Source organism: Trichosurus vulpecula, chromosome 3 (assembly GCF_011100635.1).
Source record: "Trichosurus vulpecula isolate mTriVul1 chromosome 3, mTriVul1.pri, whole genome shotgun sequence".
Taxonomy (NCBI): domain Eukaryota; kingdom Metazoa; phylum Chordata; class Mammalia; order Diprotodontia; family Phalangeridae; genus Trichosurus; species Trichosurus vulpecula.
The window spans coordinates 266,309,639-266,330,849 of record NC_050575.1 but is presented as its reverse complement, the minus strand read 5'-3'; the positions used below and the strand labels follow the sequence as shown (position 1 = coordinate 266,330,849).

The 21,211-nt window shown below is 38.1% G+C and overlaps 1 protein-coding gene across 2 annotated transcripts in view; it reads right to left on the bottom strand.

The window, feature by feature from the left end:
• Positions 1-3,126, bottom strand: part of SNAP25 (synaptosome associated protein 25) — a 98,638-nt gene extending 95,512 nt beyond the window's left edge. The window contains exon 1 of one of the 2 annotated variants that reach the window (XM_036752584.1): positions 2,942-3,126. The gene's annotated coding sequence lies outside the window, so the exon portion shown is untranslated. The remainder of the gene's footprint in view (positions 1-2,941) is intronic. The other variant, XM_036752583.1, reaches the window with a different exon arrangement.
• Between the last annotated feature and the right edge of the window lie 18,085 nt (positions 3,127-21,211).

The following is a 21,211-nucleotide window of genomic DNA, read 5'->3' as shown; positions in this document are numbered from 1 at the left end:
GGGCTTAATTAAATTTGTATGTTGTTTTTTGAGCCAAACTTTAAGACAGTAATGTAGGCAATCTTAATGAACCTATGAGCAGGTCCCATAGGAAGAACTATATAATCTTTCCTATGCTTGTCCTTGAACATATCTGCATGTGTTTCTCCTGACCTGACTGTCTAGGCTTCAAAAATTTGTTATTTTTAGGAATGCTTTTGCTGAAGCCTCTGAACAAGTAAACGTTAAATTCATCATCCAGTCATTTAAAAAACATTACCCAGGAGGATATTATGCAATTCTCCCTAAAATCAAACACTTCATTCCTTTCCCCTAGCCTTTTGCACCCCCCCACTAGCTTCACTGCAGATTCCCCTCCCCCTCACTCCTCCACCAGCAGGGAACAAAAACAGCAGTAATTGCTAATGCCCAAGCACGTAAATCTGGCAGCTCTGGTGGTTTTCTTTTGACGCAGCTACGCAGAGGGCTGTCTGGACGTGCAGCAGGGTAGCATTCCTATGAAGTCGAGGCATATTTTAAAAGACTCCTGCCCATCTTTTCTCCTAACCTTCCCTCATCACAAACATGGTTGTTTATTTGCCTAAAGGCTATAAAGTTACTTTTTAAATAGTTACACATCTTTGGACAAAATACTAACCAAATAATTTTATACCCATGCACATATGGGGCACGCGCACACACACACACACACACACACACACACACACATGACTAAAAGGAAAAGACCAAGGGAAAAGGCTAAGTGTTTGCTCCCATTTTAACAAACATGATATAGAAACTATTACACTGTTATGGTTGTTTGATAAACATCTTTTGAAATCTTATTTTTAAGACTTTAGGGGGTACCAATGGTGGAATTTCTGCTCATGCATTATATGTGTACATCAAATGTGTATATTTCTGTGTTTTCATTGTTATTTGTCAAAGCCACTAAATTTTTGCTTTTGATCATTTTATATCAGAAATCTATGATGACTTTTCTGAATGATTCTAAATGGTTAAATAATTTCATCCAATGAGATGTTTGGTCATCATTACAATCTCAGCAGAATTCTGCAATGCCATAACAAACTGCAGCAGATTTTTAGGACGGCGTCCAGTTTCAGTAGAACCACTATGATTTTCCCACTGAAGTCATAATGAAGACCCCATTAGGATCCTGCAAGAAATCAACTGTCCATTCTGTCAAAACTAGAAGTTCATTGTTTGATAAGCTATTAGTCTAAAGTAGGAATTAATACATTCTCTCAGAAATGTTTATGTTTGCTTTGTGATCTGAACACAAAGTTAAAGGAATGAATTCCATATACACTGTCAGTAACCTGAAAAATTTTAGGAATATATTTTAAAATGTGTGTGTGCATGTGTGTGTGTGAGACAGACAGAGAGAGAGAGAGAGAGAGAGAGAGAGAGAGAGAGAGAGAGAGAGAGAGAGAGAGAGACTGGGAGAACCTCTGAGGGAAGGGGGGATTCAATCTTAAAGTTGATCCCACTTTGTTTACCTGTGATATATTTTAGTTAATATCTCTCTCTCTGTCTCTCTTCTCTCCTCTCCTCTCCCCTCTCCCCCTCCTTCCTTATACATACATATCTGTATATATACACATATGTGTATATATATATATACACACACACACATATACATGCATACATACATAGACACATATGTTCAGACTCATAATCTCTTAAAATAGGAGCTAACTGACAGCAGATCACTAGGAGCACATATTTTCCAGAGTTGCTAAACAACAACAACCCACACACACCAATATACCATAGATCCTCACATCTTCTAGTAAAGTCCCTATTTAAAAGAGCTTGTTACTTGGTGTAAAGAATCAATGCACATTTTTTAAAAATTCCATAAGGTGAGGGGCGAGTCACTAAAAATTATTTCCACAAGTAAATCTTTAATAAAACAAAGAAAGGATAGATATTCTGGTGAGTGGGGAGAACTGTCAAATAAGAAGTAGCTACTGTTGGCAAGATTTTATCCATTATGGTTCTTTTAAAGGATATTTTAAAGGCTATTTGAGAGACCTGCAGCTCTTTCTAGGACCCGTATTCCAGTCAAGGACTTCAGTGTGTTCCTGTCTCAAACGAGACACACTGATTCTGCACCAGGTAGATGCAGCAGCAAAACCCAGCAGTCTGGGTTACTGTCCCTGGTGCTGAAAGGTCGACTGCATCAGACGCAGTCTCTCAGCGTCACTCTCCATGGTTCTGGGCCATGGGTGCTCCGCAGAAGGGGTAGAAAGACCATTCGGAATCGGCCGTCCCAGAAGCAAAACATCTACCCAGAACTACCCCAAATCCGCACCAGCCTGCAGTTTACGTAAAGCAGACAGCATAAATCAAACTCCTCTGCCATGGAGGTTGCTGTTGCTGCAGTAGCTGCTTCTCCTTCATCTGGGTGGGAACTCTCCTTCTCACCCTCCTCTTTCCCTTCTTTCTCCAGTCCCCACCTCACACTCTGCCTCCTCCTTAATAATCTGTGGGGGAAGAACGCATCGTCTTCGTATATAATAATCACAATAATCTTATAATGATCATTATTTCCGTAAAGAAAAATTAGCAATACGAGCACCGAAGTCTGCACCGCAAACTGACAGAAAAGGAATAAAGAGTGCCTGTCCCAATAACAATTGTAAAAGAATAAGTCTCTTCTGGACGTTCTTTCTCACCTGGGTCTATCTGCAGTACTCTCTCTCTTTCTCTCCCCCCACCTCCCGACTTCTCCATCATTCTGCTCACCAAGAAGCTACTTTAGAAGTCAATACGTGTACATAGCGAGTACATAGAGAAACTAATATAATACCTCAACCTGTATACATAAACACATATTCGCACAAACCCGTTTTGTATACACAGCAACATTCATCCGTATCCCCTCTGTGTAGACACACAGAGAGATACACGGATGAGGGAGAGGGTAGCTTACCTTGGCTTCTGCAGAGCGGGCTTCAAGGGACGGTGTTCTCGGAACCTGAGCAGGTTTCGAGTCTATAGGCGATCTCTGAAGAGGCTGCTGCTGCCACTGAAGGGAGGGAAGGACGGAACGGTTTGCTCCTGACCTCCCCGAGGTTTCTTCTTGAATGCAATGGGAGCTCTGCCCTCATCAAAGATGGCCGTCCTTTTTGACGTCAGCAGCTTTTAATAGACATCTCATCAAGGGGAGGGGAGAAGGAGGAAGTGAGCTGAGGGAGGGAGAAAAGGAGGGGGAGGAGCTGGGAGATGCTGATGGCTTGACTCAGCTGCTACTGCACCTTGCTGCAATCCTTTGTAATTTTAATCTCTTAGAAATAAGTGAATAACTGAACGAAGATGGTTCTCGTAATTCAATTATACCATCCGGATGGCGTGGAAATAAAGAGGCTGTCGGGGCAATTTTTTGTCTGTCTTACTGTTTTCTCTCCGCCCCCCCTTGAAGCTTTGGTTGAGTCACAGAAGGGGGAGGGTGCGAGGAGGGAGGATAATGCAGCAGCGATTTGTTTTCTCCAAAGGGGAGGGTCTGAAGGGGCATCCCTCTGAAGTCTCTCTTGCTCCATATATGGCCAGTCTACGTGGGCTGCTATTTTTATGTGTGATTTCTTCTTTCTCTTTATTAGAGCAGCCCCTTAGATATGGAATTGCATTAATCTGATTATTTCTTTCAGAAAATACAATTATTTTACAATACGTCAGAGGAACAACCATAATAAGGAAGCAAATGAGTTTATTTTGGAAGTTGGAGACGTGGATATGATTGTTTTTAGAATTTAAGCTAGCCTTTATTGATTGCCAATGATAGAACCTTGTTTTACTGTTGCAATTAAAGTTTGGTATGAGAGCTAGAAAGAAATACCTCGTCTGGGATTTAAATATTCTTTTTTCCCTTTCTTGCTACACACACACACACACACCCCTTGTGCTCCCTCCCCCGATATAGTGTCCCCGCTCCCAAAAAAGAAGAGAGAATGTTTTGGTTTGTTGCTTTCGTAAACCAGTTTCTGACTTACTCTATATTTCTGTATGTATGTGGCTTATAGAACAATCCAGACTTCCGGAGGAAGGAGGTGGGATAGGGAGGCGCTTAGGGGGATTGGACGTGACAAAATCCTAGTGGTTCATTCATTTCTCAAACAAGATACTTTGGTTATCATTTGTGACTGGTAAAGGGAACTTCTCTTGCGCAAATATTGTTTTAGACTAAGAAAGTGTTAATCTATCTACTTTCTTACTTGTGAGAAAACAAATACTAAATGACTGTCTAGTTGTGCCAAAGCAGCCCACAGCTGGCTGTAGGTTATGTAAATCGGCTTGGGGTGAGAGCATCTTATGACTGTTTCGCAGGTGTTTTGGAAGGTTAGCCCGGGTTTTCCGAGGAGGATGGTGAGTAGGTGGTAGGTGGGGGTGGTGGGGAGGGGCAACGCAGGGCGGTGGAGCGACGTCTCAAATCCAGCACTGCAGAGTACTCCTAGGGGAAGGACGTGATCAGGAATTCTACCTTGAAGTATCGAAACTTCACGACTCCCTCTCCAGAGGAGAAAAAGGAAAGATTCCCATCTAGCTCACGAGAATCTCTTTAGGGCTTATGGTCTTGGGAGAATTCTCCATCCATCTTGCTCTCTAAGGGTAAAATCAAAACAGTAGTTTTATTCCTGATTACAGTTTCCAAAGAGAGGGAGGGAGAGAGACCCTGGAAAAAAGAAAATAAAATGAATTCAGAAGGGGTCTGGTTCATAAGAATTTAATCTAAGCTGTTTCTAATGTAGATGTCTGGAATTTGTACTCCTTAGACCTTGTTAGTATCACTGGACCAAATGGTAGGTTTGGAAAATCTGATATCACAATACTCAGTAATCATTTATGTTTAATTAATGTTGGATACACAAAACCGGACAGGTTGTCAGCTTTAGAACACATAAATTTTGCATACTCATACCCAAATAAAACATTTTAATCCCTGAAAGTTATGATAAAAAGCTATGATAGTTATAAGTGCTCAATTACCAACAAAATACTGGTTTTTTGATCATTCATTGCAAAACAATTTGGAATCTTTAAGGGGCGACAGACACAAACACTGCAAAATGCTTTATGCAGAGACTTGGGTTTCCTTTTGCCAAAGTGCCACCAAGAAAACAAAGACAGCATACAAGGTTTGAAGGAAGCTCTGCAGTGACGAAAAAAAATAATTTTCTGAGTGAGACCATCTGAATGGAAGATGTTCAGTCAGAAAGGCTTGTGAAGGAATAGAGAGGAGGTGGGGGATTTTCCAGGGTGAAAAAGCAGAATAGGTAATGCGTCAATGATAGAGGCTTATTCTGCAAGCAAAAATTGTGCAAGATTTGCCTTGAAAGAACTGACTTGTTAAAGCTTAATATTTAGATGCTGATGCACTCCAATGACATCTTTGGGGGAAAAAAAGCCAGAATAGAATGTCAAATTGATTAACTAAATCACAGGTACTACCAGAAGCTCTCATGGTGGTGACAGCATCTTTTATTAATTATTTTACCAAGTACTTTTGACCAACATGATGCCAACAGGAGATATTTTGCATCCTGTCTCAGGAAAGATAACACAGTCTGAATTGAGAAACACAAATTGTCAGTCATTTAGATCACAAGTCTAGTCTTTAGATAAAGACTGCTTCTCCTAAGTTTTAATGTGCTCATTATATAGTATCTACTTGTAAAAATTATTTTCAATTAACAAGCAGATCCCCTTCCTCCCAGCCACCCCCTAATAAAAACAATACTTTGGCAACAAATAATCATAGTCAAGTAAAACATAGTCTCACATTCTCACATTGGCCATGTCCAAAAATATGTCTCACTCTGTATATCTAGTCAATCACATCTCTGTCAGGGGTGAGCAGAATCAGCAGTCCTCTGGAATCACAATCTTTACATAAATCCAGGTTCTTAAGTCTTGTAGATTGTTCAGTTTTACAATGTTGTTGCTGTAGTATAAATTATTGTGATTCTGCTCACTTAACACTGCATCTATTTAACCTGACTTGCTTGTGAAACCCATTTCCCTGATTTCTTCCATGTTGGTATGGATTTTTACCTGTGCCCCAGATTATGTAAGATAGGCACTCCTCCATTCCTCCTCTTTTCTTCTGTAGTGTTTCTTTTCCCCTCCCTTTCCTTACAACTTTTATGATCAAAACAACAAAAACTACTTCAAGACCCTGTCTTATTTGACTCCCTCTATGACATTACAATTCTTAGGAAATACAGATATTATTCCCTTCCCTCATTAGAAAACAAATACTTAATCCCTACAAAGTTCTCTTCCCCGTCCATTTGCTCCTTTATGTTCACTTTTTTGTGTTTTTCCTTAATCCTAGATTTGTAATAAAAAGTTTCTATTCTGCTCCAGTTTTTTCTTTAGGAATGCTTGAAAGACCTCTTTTATTAAAGGTCTATTTTTTCCCTGGAGAATTCTACTTCTTATGCTTTTCTGCAAAAGTTATTTTTAGTTAAAAACTTATATCTTTTGCCTTTTCAAATATCGTATTCCATGCTCTGTGTTCCTTTTGAGTTGTTGTTCAGTTGTGTGTGACTCTTCAGGACCCCATGGACTTGTCCATGAGGTTTTCTTGGCAAAGATACTGCAGTAGTCTGCCATTTCTTTCTCCAGTGTGCCCCCATTTTGTAGATGAGGAACTGAGGCAAATAAAGGTTAAGTGACTTGACCAGGGTCACACAGTTCAGTGTCAGATTTTAAATCAGGTTTCATGAATTCAGGTCAGGTACTCTACCCACTATACCACCTAGCTTCCCCCTTTGAGTAGTAAATGCTAAGTCTCATGTGATCTTGACTATCACATGTGGTTTCATGGTCCTTAAACTCTTTCTGGAAGATTTCAATATTTTTTCTTTCATCAGAAAGCTCTGGATTTTGTCAATGACATTCCTAGGAACTTTAATTCGGGGGTTTCTTTCAGGAAGTGACCATGTATTCTTTGTATTTTTACTTCCTCTTCTCATTCTAAGAGATTTATGAAGTCTCCTCCTGTATGCTCCTTGAAAGTGAAGAATAAGTTTTTTTAATGTTCTTTTATCTCAAACACTTAGCAGCATGCCTTACACATAATAATTACCTAATTAGTGCCTGTTGTTTAATTGACTATATCTTTTTTGTTTGTTTAGTTGTTCGTCAAATGAACTGCTCTGGCCTACACAGCCATACTCCAGTTCCCACGTCCAGTCTGCTGACCTGGACTAAGGCCAAAGTCATCTCTGTGTCCCTGTTCTCCAGGCCTAGTTCATCTCTCTTGACTCGAGTTTAGCCTCTTAACACCTCTGGGTGACCACTTACTGTTAGCTTGGTCTCAGAACTGAGTCCGTGATCAGCTTCTGGTCATGTCCACACTACTTGCTTAGCTCAGAGTTCTGGACATTGAGTCCATGCTCTTGCCCATAGCTGTTGACTTGAACTAATGGCTAAATCTGAGATTGCTCTAGGCTGGTCCAGGTCAAAGCTCTGGGTGTCCTATTGAATTACTAGAAAGGGTGATCAGCTCTCAGTATGCCTGGACTGCAGTAACCTGAAGATTGAGAACCCTGAATTTGTGATACCAGACCACCTCAGTTCCATAGTTCCCACCCTGGTCACTTGCCTATGGGTTGAATTTGTAATCTTGAGTTGGAAGGATCATTGCAGTTTCTCCTTCAGTTTCCAATTTACTTCTTCATCCAGCATCCTTCTTAGATTGTTGTTGGAATAATTGTGTGGAGAACTGAGCTCTACTCTTTTCTTTTGACTCTGCCATGTTGGCTGGTCTCTCTAGTATCTTCTTATAGTCTGAATTTAAACATAACCATAGTCTTTGCCAACTGGAAAAAATGGCATAATCATTATGCCCAAGGTGGGTATATATTGAAATAGTGTAGGTCTAATCTAACAAGAAAGTGAGTGAAGATGAAAAAAAATGTGCTTCAAAACAATTTAGCTACAAAAAAATTTCTACAAAGATCCAGCAAGTTGAGTAGCATCTATGTTGTTGTTCAGTTGTGTCCAACTCTCTGTGACCCCATTTGCAGTTTTTGCAGCAAAGATAATGGAATGGTTTGCCATTTTCTTCTCCAGCTCATTTTATAGATTAGGAAACTGAGGCACAGAGGGTTAAGTGACTTGCCCAGGATCACATAGCTAATGTCTGAGGCTGGATTTGAACTCAGGTCTTCCTGACTCCAGGCCTGGCACTCTATCAAATGAGCCACCTAGGTGCCCACTATGAGTAGTGAGAAAATTGCTTGCTTTGCTAGGTGGTTATTTACATGATGTTGATTCAGTGTCTGCGGCTTTCTAGTCATCGATAACATCAGAATCGGAAGTACCTATGAATTTAGCTTGTATTCTGTTCCCTGAAGGGATACAATCTATGTACACTCAACTATTATAATATAATAGGCAATATTATTTTATAGAAAATTGTCTATTAGGCATTTCAAAAATTAAACTGGAGTGATTTTGACCTTACATTAAAATATCATATCTCACTTTGCCCCTTAATAGTCATTCCCTTGGGGAGAGCAATGGGATTCTGTGTCAACAGTTGTAGGTATAAAAGGAAACCAGAGTAGGGGACAGGCATAGAGGAGTAGACAGGTCTTTGTATTTGTTTAAATACAGTGTTTGGCTGCTTCTACTTAAGGAGAATGTTTCCATGAGCTAGGCTGACTAATAGTTTACCAAATTGGTTAGTTGACAATGAACTGAAAGTTTTTTTGAAGTGATTCTTTGACGATAGACAGTCAGCCATCAAAGCCATCTCATTAGAGAAAATTTGTGTTGTCCCAAACCTAATTTCTTTTCCTGTTCTTTCTTATCTGATGCATAGGAAATTTTTGAGAAAAGGGCACTATGCAAGTGAGAGTATGGTATATCAGAGAGGCGTAGTACACCAGAGGGAGATGTAATGGCCAAGCAGAGAACTAGGCTAATGAATCACTCTATGGCTTTTAGCAAATCATACAAATTGTCTGATTGTATTTAAGTATTCAGTGTCTGAGTTATTCCTAGTCAGACTGTGACAGTCAAATCAATCAGCCATAGTTCATCTTTATGGAGGCATGGACAATTCATCTAGGGCTATAACAACCTTACTTCCCAAGAGATTCTAGCTGGTTTATTTAATTAAAAGGTATAGTAGAACTAGTTCTAAAAGATTTAGATGCCGGGCACTTAAAACCTGTTTCTCACTTTCTGCATCTGTATAATGGGTACGACATCATTAATTTCTTCTCTGACATCATCATTTTATACATGGAGCTAAGAGACATGATCCTCATGTCTCTTGATGAGAAGAAATAAATTATGCATGGGGGAATATTAGAAAACAATTGAATAAATTACATATTCCTACATTCTGAATGGTTTCCTAGTGGTAAAAAATTTGATACAATGAGCTTTTTTATTAACAACAAATATGATTTATGGAGAAATAAAGCATGTGTGTGTTTATGTGTGTTCGTGTATATGCACATATATACTCTTGAACAATATATCCACTAGGAGTAGCATGGTCCAGTGCAAAACTGAATTGTACTGGGAGTTGAGAGACCTAGGTTCTAGTCCCAGCTCTGATACTGTCTAATTGCATGAACTTGGGCAAGTCATTTAATCTAAGGATACCTTGAACTTTGGCCTCAGTTTCTTCCTTTGTTGAATGAGGGGGCTGGATTTGACAAGCTCTAAGATTCTATGGTAGCCAAAATCTTCAGATCTTTCAAGACTCTTTAGAAGTCGGTATTTTTATAAAAACAATGATAATAATAATAGTAACTAGCATTATATAGCACTGGAAGGGTTGCAAATATTTTACAAATATTTAAAAATATTTTTTATAAATTTTATCACTTTACAAATATTATCTCATTTTTTCTTCACAACAATCTTGAGAGGTAGGTATCTTTACGATCCCCATTTTGCAGATGAGGTAACTCAGGGAAACAGAGGTGAAATGATTTACCTAGTATTGCACAGCTCTTAAGTATCTGAGGCTGAATTTGAACTCAAGTCTTCCTGATTCCAAGTCCAGTGCTCTAAGCACTTTGCCTATTATTCTTATTATTAAACAATTTTATCAATAGGGCAGGTAGGTGGTGCAATGAATAGAATGTTGGACCTGGAGTCAGAAAGATGAATCTTCCTGAGTTCAAATCCAGCCTCTGACACTTACTAGCTGTGTGACCCTAGACAAACCACTTAAACCTGTTTGCTTCAGTTTCCTCCATCTGTAAAATGAGCTGGAACATGGCAAACCACTTTGCCCAGAAAACCCCAAATGGGGCCACGAAGTGTTGGACACAACTGAAATGACCGAACACAATGAAGAATCCTATCAATCCAAGAAGGCTTTAAATATGGGTCAAGTGACTGTCTATATGTTCACTGTCACAAGAAATTACAGAAAGGTTATCCTTAATGAAGTGGTTGCAAAGTAGTAATATATCATTTCAGGTTGCAATAATTTAGCATCTACTAGGTATATAGAAAGACACAATTATGAGGCTATGATTACATATCAGAAGCTTACTCTCTTTTATAAACTAAGAGATGACAAATCCCCATGTTACAAATACAGATCACCAAAAATCTTTGTGTTATGCATCATTATAGACCAAACTGTTTCCCACAACCTCCAGAACACAGTATTGAATCATAAACATTTACAAACAATTGTTATGATAGATGCTACCACAGCAAATACTTAGAGTCTCCAGACTACGTGGAAGAAAAAGCTTTCAAAATATAGAGACAAAGAAAGAAATTAAAACCACATGAGAACAGGATAAAGGGCATGCCATCCCTGTTGACCTGTCTGCTGCTGGAACTGTTGTCCCCAAAATGCTCACAATGAGTCTGAAGATGAACTTACATCCTAATGTTCTTATTCAATTGCAAAAAGCAGTCATTTAATCTACCTACAGATAGTCCACAGAACATTGAGTATAGTCAATCAATAAGTCAGTGAGAATAACATCAGATTAATGGCTTGTCTTCAGACTAATTCTATCTAAACTTCAAAGAAGATGAAAAGAATGAAATGACAACTATAATAGATTACATTCATATAGTTCTTATAAAACTTTGTGAGGCAGATACTATAGGCATTATGATCCCCATTTTACAAACTAGGAAACTGAGGTTTGGAAGAGTTATGTGACTTGTCTGTAATCATAAAACTAATAAGTATCTGAGAAGAAATCAAAACCTAGCTGGACTTCAATGCTCGCTATAAAGAGCAGCAACAACAAGGTTCTGTGAGAATTGTTTTTATTAGCTCAAAATTAAATATCCCTTTATTGTTGACAAAAATTCTTTCTACATAAAATGAGATCTTTCTCATCTATACTTTTCTGAAATTGTCAGCCAAAGACTCAGCTATCAGCTATGTCAATGAGGATAGACCTCATGGGACTTTTAGCCCAGATTTTAATTTATACAGTTAGAGTGAACAGGAAAATCTGTAATTATATGGTTTTCCTTCTGTATTTTATGGCTGACACTTTTATGAAGTGAACAAGTGCCTTTATAGGCCCACCCTAAGAAAGGCATCCAAAACTGTAGGAACGACATAAAGGTAATAGATGAAAGAACTGCCTTTAAATAAAAATAACATAAGCACCGATAGAATTGGAAATTAACAAATATCCCATCCAGTTTTCGAGGGAGAGCTGAAAAGAAAGTAATTTGTCAATGTGTTCCTAACACACCAAAGGAGGCTATCTTGTATGGAGAGCACAAGTATTGTAATTGCTGGAAAGGAATAGTTCCTTTAGTGTATGATGATCACGAGGGATACTTTTTATTATTTGCTGTTATAATATACATGATTTTAGTGCCAGAAAATTTCACTTCCCATGGCACATAGGTAGGTATTTTGTTATCAGCTGAAAAAGAAGGCACAAAGCTTCAGATGGATAGGAACATACATGCAATGGATTAGATATTATCCACCACTGCCTCTTCTTAAAATTAATCCCACTGGACTGTAAGCCTGTGGTGACCTTCCTCCATCCCTGACCACCACTCCCCTCTCCTCTGTTGGCTTTTCTTCCTTTGCAGATGGCCTAAGGGCAGTGCAGTGGATACAGTGCTAGGCCTGGTGTCGCAAAAACTCCTCTTTGTGAGTTCAAATCTGGTCTCAGACACTTACTAGCAGTGTGAACTTAGGCAAATCACTTAACCCTGTTTGCCTCAGCTGGAGAATGAAATGGCAAACCGCTTCAGGATCTTTGCCAAGAAAACCCCAAATGGGGTCAGGAAGAGTAGGACATGACCTAAATGACTGAACAACAACAACTGTAACTGTACTCATTTACACTTGTTTACATCAATATTCTTGCAGGGATGTTATGTGATTTTCAAACATAGAATACTATAATCCAAAGAATTAAAGTTTCAGGTTACCAAGGAGCAAGAAAAAATGAATAGGATATAGCCACATTTTCAACAAAGAATTCCACCAGGTAAGCAAAGGAGAAGACATTATCAAAGAAATGAATGCCTAAAAAAGGAAGTGGACTAGTTGAGTACCAAGTCCAAGAGATTTATTGTTATTTGTGTACTGAAATGTGGATGTTTGCTGATGATTGTTAAATTAATAATAAAAAGGATTTGTTTAAGATTGAGGGATAACCACCATGCTCTGTTACTTTTGTTGGATAATGTAAAGAAGGATATTGAAAAGAATCACAAAAGATTAGAAGTCATAAATATATTGATATCTATACATACTCACTGGAGGAAGTATCTCATCAGTAAGACCTCAGATCCCTCAAAGTGAGTGTATCTGTATCAATGTCTACATTAATATAATTATATATATACATACATATGTGTATATATATATATTATATATATACACACACACAGACATATGTGTGTATATTTGAGGGACTACATCTTGACTATCCCTATCCTATATACAATTATATGGTGAGAGGGAAGACGGCTCAAAGACTATTGCAAAAGTCCAGGTGAAAGGTAATGAGTGACTATACTAGAGTGGTATCTGTGTGAGGGAAAAAAGGTGGATTATTATGAGGGGTCTAGTAGAGATAAAAAGGAGAAAATTTGGAAACTGATTCGATATGGTGAGTGAGTGAGTATCAGTTGTCAAGGACTGCATAGAGGTTTTGAGTTTGGGTGACTGGGAGATTGGTGTTGTTCTTTAAAGTAATAGTAAAGTTAAGATGAAGGGAGAGTTTTGGGGAAAAGATAGTGAGTTCTGTTTTGGACATGTTGAACTTGAGATGCCTACAGGACATCTAGTTTGAGATATTTAAAAGACAGTTGGTGATGTGAGACTGGAGCTCAGAAGAAAAACTAGGGCTGAATATATAGATCTGAGAATTATAAGGTTAATTGAACCCATGGGAGATTGCCATGTGAAATAATATAAAAGGAGAAGAGGGCCAAGGACAGATCTTTGGCTAAAGACACACCAATGGCTTCTGGGTATGACCTGGAGGAAGATTTATCAAAGGAGGTTCAGAAAGGTAAGAGGAGAGTTAGGAGAAAGAAGCATCATGAAAACCTGGATGGGAGAAACTATCCAGGAAGATGTGGTGATCACCACTGTTAAAGAGTGCACAAAGAACAAGGAGGATGAAGGTTGAGAATCTGCATTAGATTTGGCTATTAAGGTATCAATGGTAACTTTGGTGAGGGCAGTTTCAGTTGAATGATGAGGTCAGAAGCCAGATTGCAAATGGTTTAGAAGCGAGTTAGAGGAGAGAAAGTGGAGGCACCAGTTATAGATGACTTTCTCAAGTTTAACCAGGAAGGGAAAAATAGATGTTGGGACATAGCAGGAAGTATGACTAGTCTTGAAAGAAAATTCACCCTCTATTTAACTGTATATTTAACTGATATACATTCTCATAATTGGAGGGGATTTCAGTAGTAATCTAATAATACCTAATACTTACATGGTGTTTTAAAGATTGCAAAGAAATTTATGTATTTTATCTCATTTGAGTTTTACAATGGCCTCGTAGAGGGTATTATTATCTTCATTATACAGACAAGAAAACAGAAAATCAGAGAAATTAAGTGATTTGTCAAAACCAGAATTTGAGCCCAAATCCTTTTGACTGAGTCTAGCATTCTATGTCATGTTACCTCTCTAATCCCATCTGCGCTTGAACAAGAGTTTCTTCTCTTGATAAATGATATTTCGTCTTTTGTTGTAGGATGGTTAATATCATGGAAACTTTTGGATCTCTAAGCTATCCATTCCAGTGTTGGATAACTCTAATGTTTATGAATTTTCTTATACATCAAATGTAGATTTGTCTCTTTGTAACTTTCTACCATTCCTCCAAATTCTGACTTCTGATATAAAATAGAACAAAATTTATTTCTTCTTCCATGCAACAACCTTTCAAATACTGGAAGGAAGCTATCAATCCTGTTCCTATTTCTTTTATAGGCTAAATATGACTAGTTCTTTCGACTTCTCATATGGCATAAAGTTGAGAATGTCACCATCTTGTTTGCCTTCTTTCGGATGCTCTGCAGCTTCTCCCTTTCTAAAATGTGAAACCAAGAATTGAACACAGTATTTCAGATATAGTACAGTCTGACCATGGTAGAGTATAATGGTGGTATCACCTCCCTGTACTTGGTCACTCTGCCTCTAAATCTCAATTTCCTCCATCTGTAACCCCATTCCTAAATCCAGTCATTCCCTTCCCTTTCCCTTCCCCTTCTCCTTTCCCTTTCTCTTACCTTTCATTCCCCCTTTTCTTCTCCTTCCCCTTCCCTTCCCCTTATCCTTCTCTCCCTTCCCCTTCTCACTCCCCTTTTCCTTCCCCTTTCCTTCTCCCTTCTCCAAAAGGCCATTTGTATCATCTTGCTGGTCACAAATGATATTCTATAAATAGTGTCATAGGAATTGTTGACTTAGTGTGAAGAGTCTCCAGACAGCTATTTTTAAATAGTCTGGTTAATACCTAAAACTATCTTGATAACATAATGCAATTTTTTCATATAGTACAATTGACTGAGTGTTTACAGTCATTCCCAAACCTTTTAAAGTAAGAGAATTAGCATAGTTTTATGTAGTTACCAATGGGAACTGCTTGCTTTTGTAGATTGCCATTTTTTAAAACTAGCTATTTTGCCACTTTTGAAATTCTGCCTATTTGTTCTGCTGGAATGGTAGACTACATCAAACTTTCATAGAAAAAAAAAGATTTTCCAGATTTTATTTTTAGATTTTTTTGGATAGAGCTAAGAAAGAATGAAATTCAAAGTGAAAAGTGAGATGTGAGATTTGACATCTGGGAAGTAGGGACTGTGAAAGCCAGTTTTAATTGTAAAATAACTATTACACAATATTACATTTTTAAAAATAATACTTATCTGTTTTTCCCTGTCATCTTAACATAAAATTTGCAGGTCGTCTTTGACTCTCCATTATTTTTCTTTTTGCCACATTTAGTTTGCATCCAAATTCTTCTCTTCCTTCTTTCTCCTTTTTTGATATCTCAGTGGGATGTCAACAATTCTCCAAAATATACAACATTCCAGTTATTATCTGATCAGGACAGACTATAGTAGATATGTCACCTTTGTAGCCCTGGACACTGTTTATTAGCACATTCTAAGTTTAAATTAACCCTTTTGACTTCCAAATCACATTACTGATTGATACTGAGCTTCTGGTTCACTAAAATTCCAAGATCTTTTTTCAAATAAATTGCCACTTAGATATACTTCTCTCTTATATTGAAGAGTTGATTATTTGAAACCAAATGGAAGACTTTATATCTATCCTTACTAAAACTCATCAGATTAGTTTTAACCTGATATCCTAATTTGCCAACAATTTTCTGGATCCTGATTTTTATGCAGTGTTAGTTTCCCCCTCTTCCTGCCCCCTAAGTTGGTGTTGTGTGTACAGTTTATAAGCATGCCATTTAGACTTTATATAAATGGTTGCTGAAATATTTTTTAAAAAAATTGAACCAAACAAAGATCCCTGGGTGATCCATTAGAGAACACCTTGCAAGTTAACACTGAACTTATTCTTTGGGTGCAGTTATTGAATTACCAGTTCCAAAGCCATCTAACTGTTGTTTTTCAGTTGCGTCTCACTCTTCATGACCCCATTTGGGGTTTTCTTGGCAAAGATACTACAGTCATTTGCCATTTCCTTCTCCAGCTCATTTTCCAAATGAGGAAACTGAGGCAAACAGGATTATGTGACTTGCCCAGGGTCACACTGCTAGTAAGTGTTTGAGGCTGGATTTGAGCTCATCTTACCCACATCTTTCCTTATTTTTAGAAAAATATTGCTAGAGTCTTTGTTAAATGTTTTCCTTGTCTTTCCCTAAAAACCTTTAAGGTCAGAGGGAAAAAAGGTAAGTTAATTCATACTAAGGTATTAATTTAATTTTTTGCCCCTCTTAAGTAACAAAGAGAGAGACAAGGGCAGTCCTTAACTTAGTGGAATGACTTATTAACTATAGGCTATGTGACATAGGCCAGGGGTGAAAGGGTCTTCCTGACACCCCTTCAAATTTTGTCAATTATGTAGCCTTCTAGTATACCACTTCCTAATATGGGCTCTGTGCCATATCCAACTTGTGAAGTATTATATAATTTTTTTTATTCATCGGTTCCTGAAATCATGAAATCATCTATGAAAACTTTTTCAGTGATGGGAAAAGAGGTCACAAATTCCCCTTGGTCTCTGCTTCATGTCTAAAAATGCATTTGTGACAACTGTTTGCAATAACTATCACCTCCTGTTATGAATTTCCCTGTGGTTCCCATAATTGAAAAAAAAAATCAATTCACAATGGCTGAACAAATTGTAGTAGGTGATTGTGACAGAATACAACTGTGCTATAAGAAATTATGAGCAGGATGCTTTCAGAAAAATGTGGGAAGACTTGTATGAACAGATGCAACGTGAAAAGAGCAGAATTAAGAGAACAGTGTACACAGTAACAGCAATATGGTACAATGATCAACTCTGAATGACTTCGCTATTATGATTGATACAGCGATCCAAGACAATTCTGAAGGACTTATAATGAAAAATCCTGCTCACCTCCAAAGAAAGAACTGATGGAATCTGAATGTAGATTGAAGCTTACTTTTTAAACTGTCTTTTTTTCCTTTGGTTTTGTAACATGGCTAATATTGAATTGTTTTTCGTGATTTCACACGTATATTGATATCACATTTCTTGCCTTCACAAAAATGAATGTTAAAAATAAATGAAAAATAAAATTAAAAAAAGACATGCTAGTTGCTGGGGCACAAAGACAAAAATGAAATCGCATATGTAGTTGTGCCACCACTTATTTTATTGTTTTTATGGCCTCCAATAGGAGAAGCAGCAGGGGGCAGTAGAAAGTACAGGCCTTTGAATACAGTAGTCCCTTAGTTAATGTTTATTGAATTAAATTGAACTGAGAGTCAAGAGACATTCGTTGTAATTCCAGCCCTTCCACTAATTACAAGACCTTGATAAAGTCTCTTAACTTCTCAGCCTCAATTTCCTTATCTATGAAGTAAGGGGATTATATTAGGTGACTTCTATGGTCTCTTCTGACACTAACATTCTATTAGTCTAAAACTTTTTAAAACTAATTGTATTTTAGCTCAATAAAAGTAGGTGTGTTTTAAATTAACTCTTTTTTTAAAAGCCAAGAATTGTTTCTCTCTGTACTCAGGTCCTATTTATTCATCAACTAATGGACCTGTATCTGTAAAGACACCAAGGACAATTCAAATATTTGACAATTTTGCCAAGGCCCAGTCCTTATTAAGTTGATATTCAAAGATCCTGGTTCTGTCTCTTATGAGCTGCATGACCTTAGGCAAGTCACCTTCAGGTCTATGGGCCTTATTTTCCTCATCTATAAAATGAGAGGATTGGACTCAGTGACCCACCTCTGAGGTCCTTTCCAGCTCTGAATCTGTGGTCCCGTGATTACGGAGTGCATCAATGAATGAGAAGGTTAATACCAATGAGGGGATAAAGAGGGTGGCAAAATGATTTCGTAAGATCATAGAGCTAGAGGTGGAAGAGAATTCCGAGGTCTCTGACTGCAACCCCTTCATTTTACGATGAGGAAACTGAGGCCCAGGAAATGGGCCTACCCAGTAGATGTCTGAGGGGAGTTGGAAACCTCAATCTTTTTAACTCTAAGTCCTGTTGTAGAGTATTTAGTATACACAGAGCCATTTGGTCCTCACAATAAACCTGTACCTTGGCACTATTATTATCTTCTTTCTCGTTGTTGTTGTTGGGGCCTCTGATTTAATCTATAGAACTCTCAATAAATGTTGAAGCTCAGGGTGGTTAAAAGTGATTTTCTGGGGCTGGACTTAACCCCAAGAGTTCCTGAATCTCCATTTACTACGACTAGCAAAGTATTATTGGAGGGTAGGTTAAACTTTGTTGCTCCCCCAGGGAAACATTGGATTGAGGACATCACCGGAGACATGAGGCCATCTGAACAAGCAGAAGGGGCTACAGATGTTTGTGGCAGAGAGGAGTTGTATGTTCAGGAGAGCGTCCCTGAGTATGCTCTCAGCGATGTTTGAAGCCAAGCCACACAGTGGAATTTAAAGGGTTAGCTTTCTGACCTAATGTGAATAATGCTGATGCTATTCCTGTGGTGTGATTCCTTTTTGAATCTTGCTAAAGTATCACCCTCAATAATTTTCAGTGGGAGTGAATTCCCTAGTGAATTCCTGTTATTTAGCTTCATTTGGTGGCATTTAGGGTGCGGGGGAATTGTTTGTTTGTTTAATCTGTTTTCCAGTTGGAAAGTGTCCCCTCCACCTGCTTCTAGGAAGAAGATCACAGGTTCAGCTGCCTTTGTCAGTGACCAGATGGGGAGGGCCCCAGCCTTAACTAGCTACATGGGCTTCATCTGTTACTTGTCTCAGCTCTTCCAAGATGACATGGGTATGGGAAGAATCCTGGCCTATTTTTTAGGGGAAGCTCAATGAGCTGGCTTAGGTGAATGTTTACATAAAAAGATACTCTATTCCCTCTTTCTTTTCTTGTGGTCAGAGGAAACAGGAATTACTTATTGTTTGTTAGTGGTGGGAGAGAGGTGGAATATGTTTATAAAGGGAAAACACATTAGTGGATTCAGAAGGCCTGGAGCCAAGTCCCATCTCTGATAATTGTGTGACTTTGGGTAAGTCACTTGATTTCTGTCGGCTTCTGTTTCTTCACCTGACAGAATGAAGGGACTAGACCAGATGCTATGATATGACCTCTGATTCTTTTTTCAAAAAACTCTTCTCTCTTGATGTAATGGTATTTAATTTTCTTTCCAAAACATTCCTTTGTTAAAATGAGCACTCCAAATCTTCTAAGGATAAAAAGAGACTGTGAATGGGAGCTGTAGGGGAATGGTGGGGTGGGGGGATTGGAGATAATAAATTGGAGAAACAGGATTATATTACAATTTCCATCTAAAGTACTAATTGCTTCTGTGGCAGTGAAATACATAAATAAAGAGAAGCTATCTCTTCCCTTGGTGTTTGGGGACTTGCAAAGATCTCCCACTTTTCTCCAGAATCTCTGAGCTTCACTAGCAAATGCTGGTTTCTGACTCCTGCAGTTAAAATGCAGGTGGAAGACAAGTGACTCAGCAAGATGAATGCCGATTTTGGTACATGTTTTTCTCAAGAAAATTAATTTCTTTTAGCAACAAAAGTACAAAATGTTGAGGGAAAATGGAAAGGCTGCTATAGAAAAGGAAGCTTTTATAGATATGGCTCTTTACTGTATTTTTGATCCAACCTGTCAGAAAAAGGAGACAAGAATTTACAGCACAGTCTAAATAGATCTTTTTCTCAGTACAGACGAAACAGCTCTCTGTTTCTTGTTGTTGTCAACCTTGGCTAGTGCTTATAGAAGATCAGGTCCACAAGAGCTCCTATGGACTTCTTGTAATTTGATGACACTGACAAGTCTGCTTCTCTATTCATGTCTATCTAATTCTTGATCTAAGTATCTATAGATTTTCTTCTAGTCACCTGAAAAACAAAGCACTCAAAACCCATAATTTCAATGAATCTGGAAGATTTCTTTGGCTACCAGATGTTGCCAAATGAGAATGAAAAGATAATAGTCTATGCTGAGTCACTGAAGGAATATATGGCTTTGCACAAGTCACTTATAGTTTGATGCTAAAATTTTCTCCCTTGTAAGACAGTGATATGAGCATTGGCTAATTAGTTCACAGGAGTAAGGATAAGGATCTTAAGCCCTTAGAAAATGAAATTAGAATGTTAATGTCAAGATAGAAAGATACGTAGATGAAGACAGATAGAAAGATAAAGATAGACAGATGCATACATACTTATATACACAGGTAGGTATAGATAGATTCATATGTATATGTATACAGGTGGTACGATTACAATTAGACTGCATCTTGCGAACCCAATTGTCCTCCATTTTGTGCTAAGTTTCTTGTAAATCATGTGCACTCTGATAAACTAGGAGGAACCAAATGCAGAACTCCCTATCCCCCAAATGTACCCACAACAAGGTTGAGACGGGACTTGTGCAAACCAGAATGTTCCGGCTGCAACATTCCTTGTTCCAAACACAAATTTCCTGTCCCCATATCTTCCAACCTCAACTTCTCTGCATATATTTTTGTTCTAACTGCAAGAATTGTGTCAGTCACTAGTCAATCAGAATAAAGGAAGTCAAGGTTTTATCATTTGATTTGTTCTTAATTGACTATAAGAATATTGTATGAACTACCAATGATGTACGACCTCATGCCTACTGAGAAGGACTTGGACCAATTTATTGGCGATTGCTAGCCTTGGAATAAATTGATTTGCTTGGAAACTTTAACCTTTGTCCCTCAGATTTCTATCATGACAGCAGGTAGGTAGAGATAGATATAGATAGGGATGGATAGATAGATTGATAGATAGGTAGAGATGATAGAAATAGGTAGAGCTAGAAGACACAGACAGTAGATAGATAGATAGATAGATATGATAGAAATAGGCAGAGCTAGAAGACACAGACAGTAGATAGATTCATAGATAGATAGATAGAGATGATAGAAATAGGCAGAGCTACAAGACACAGACAGTAGATAGATTCATAGATAGATAGATAGGTGGATAGATAGGTAGACAGATAGACAGGAAGACAGGAAGACAGTCAGACAAACTAGAGGCATAATGACCTTAG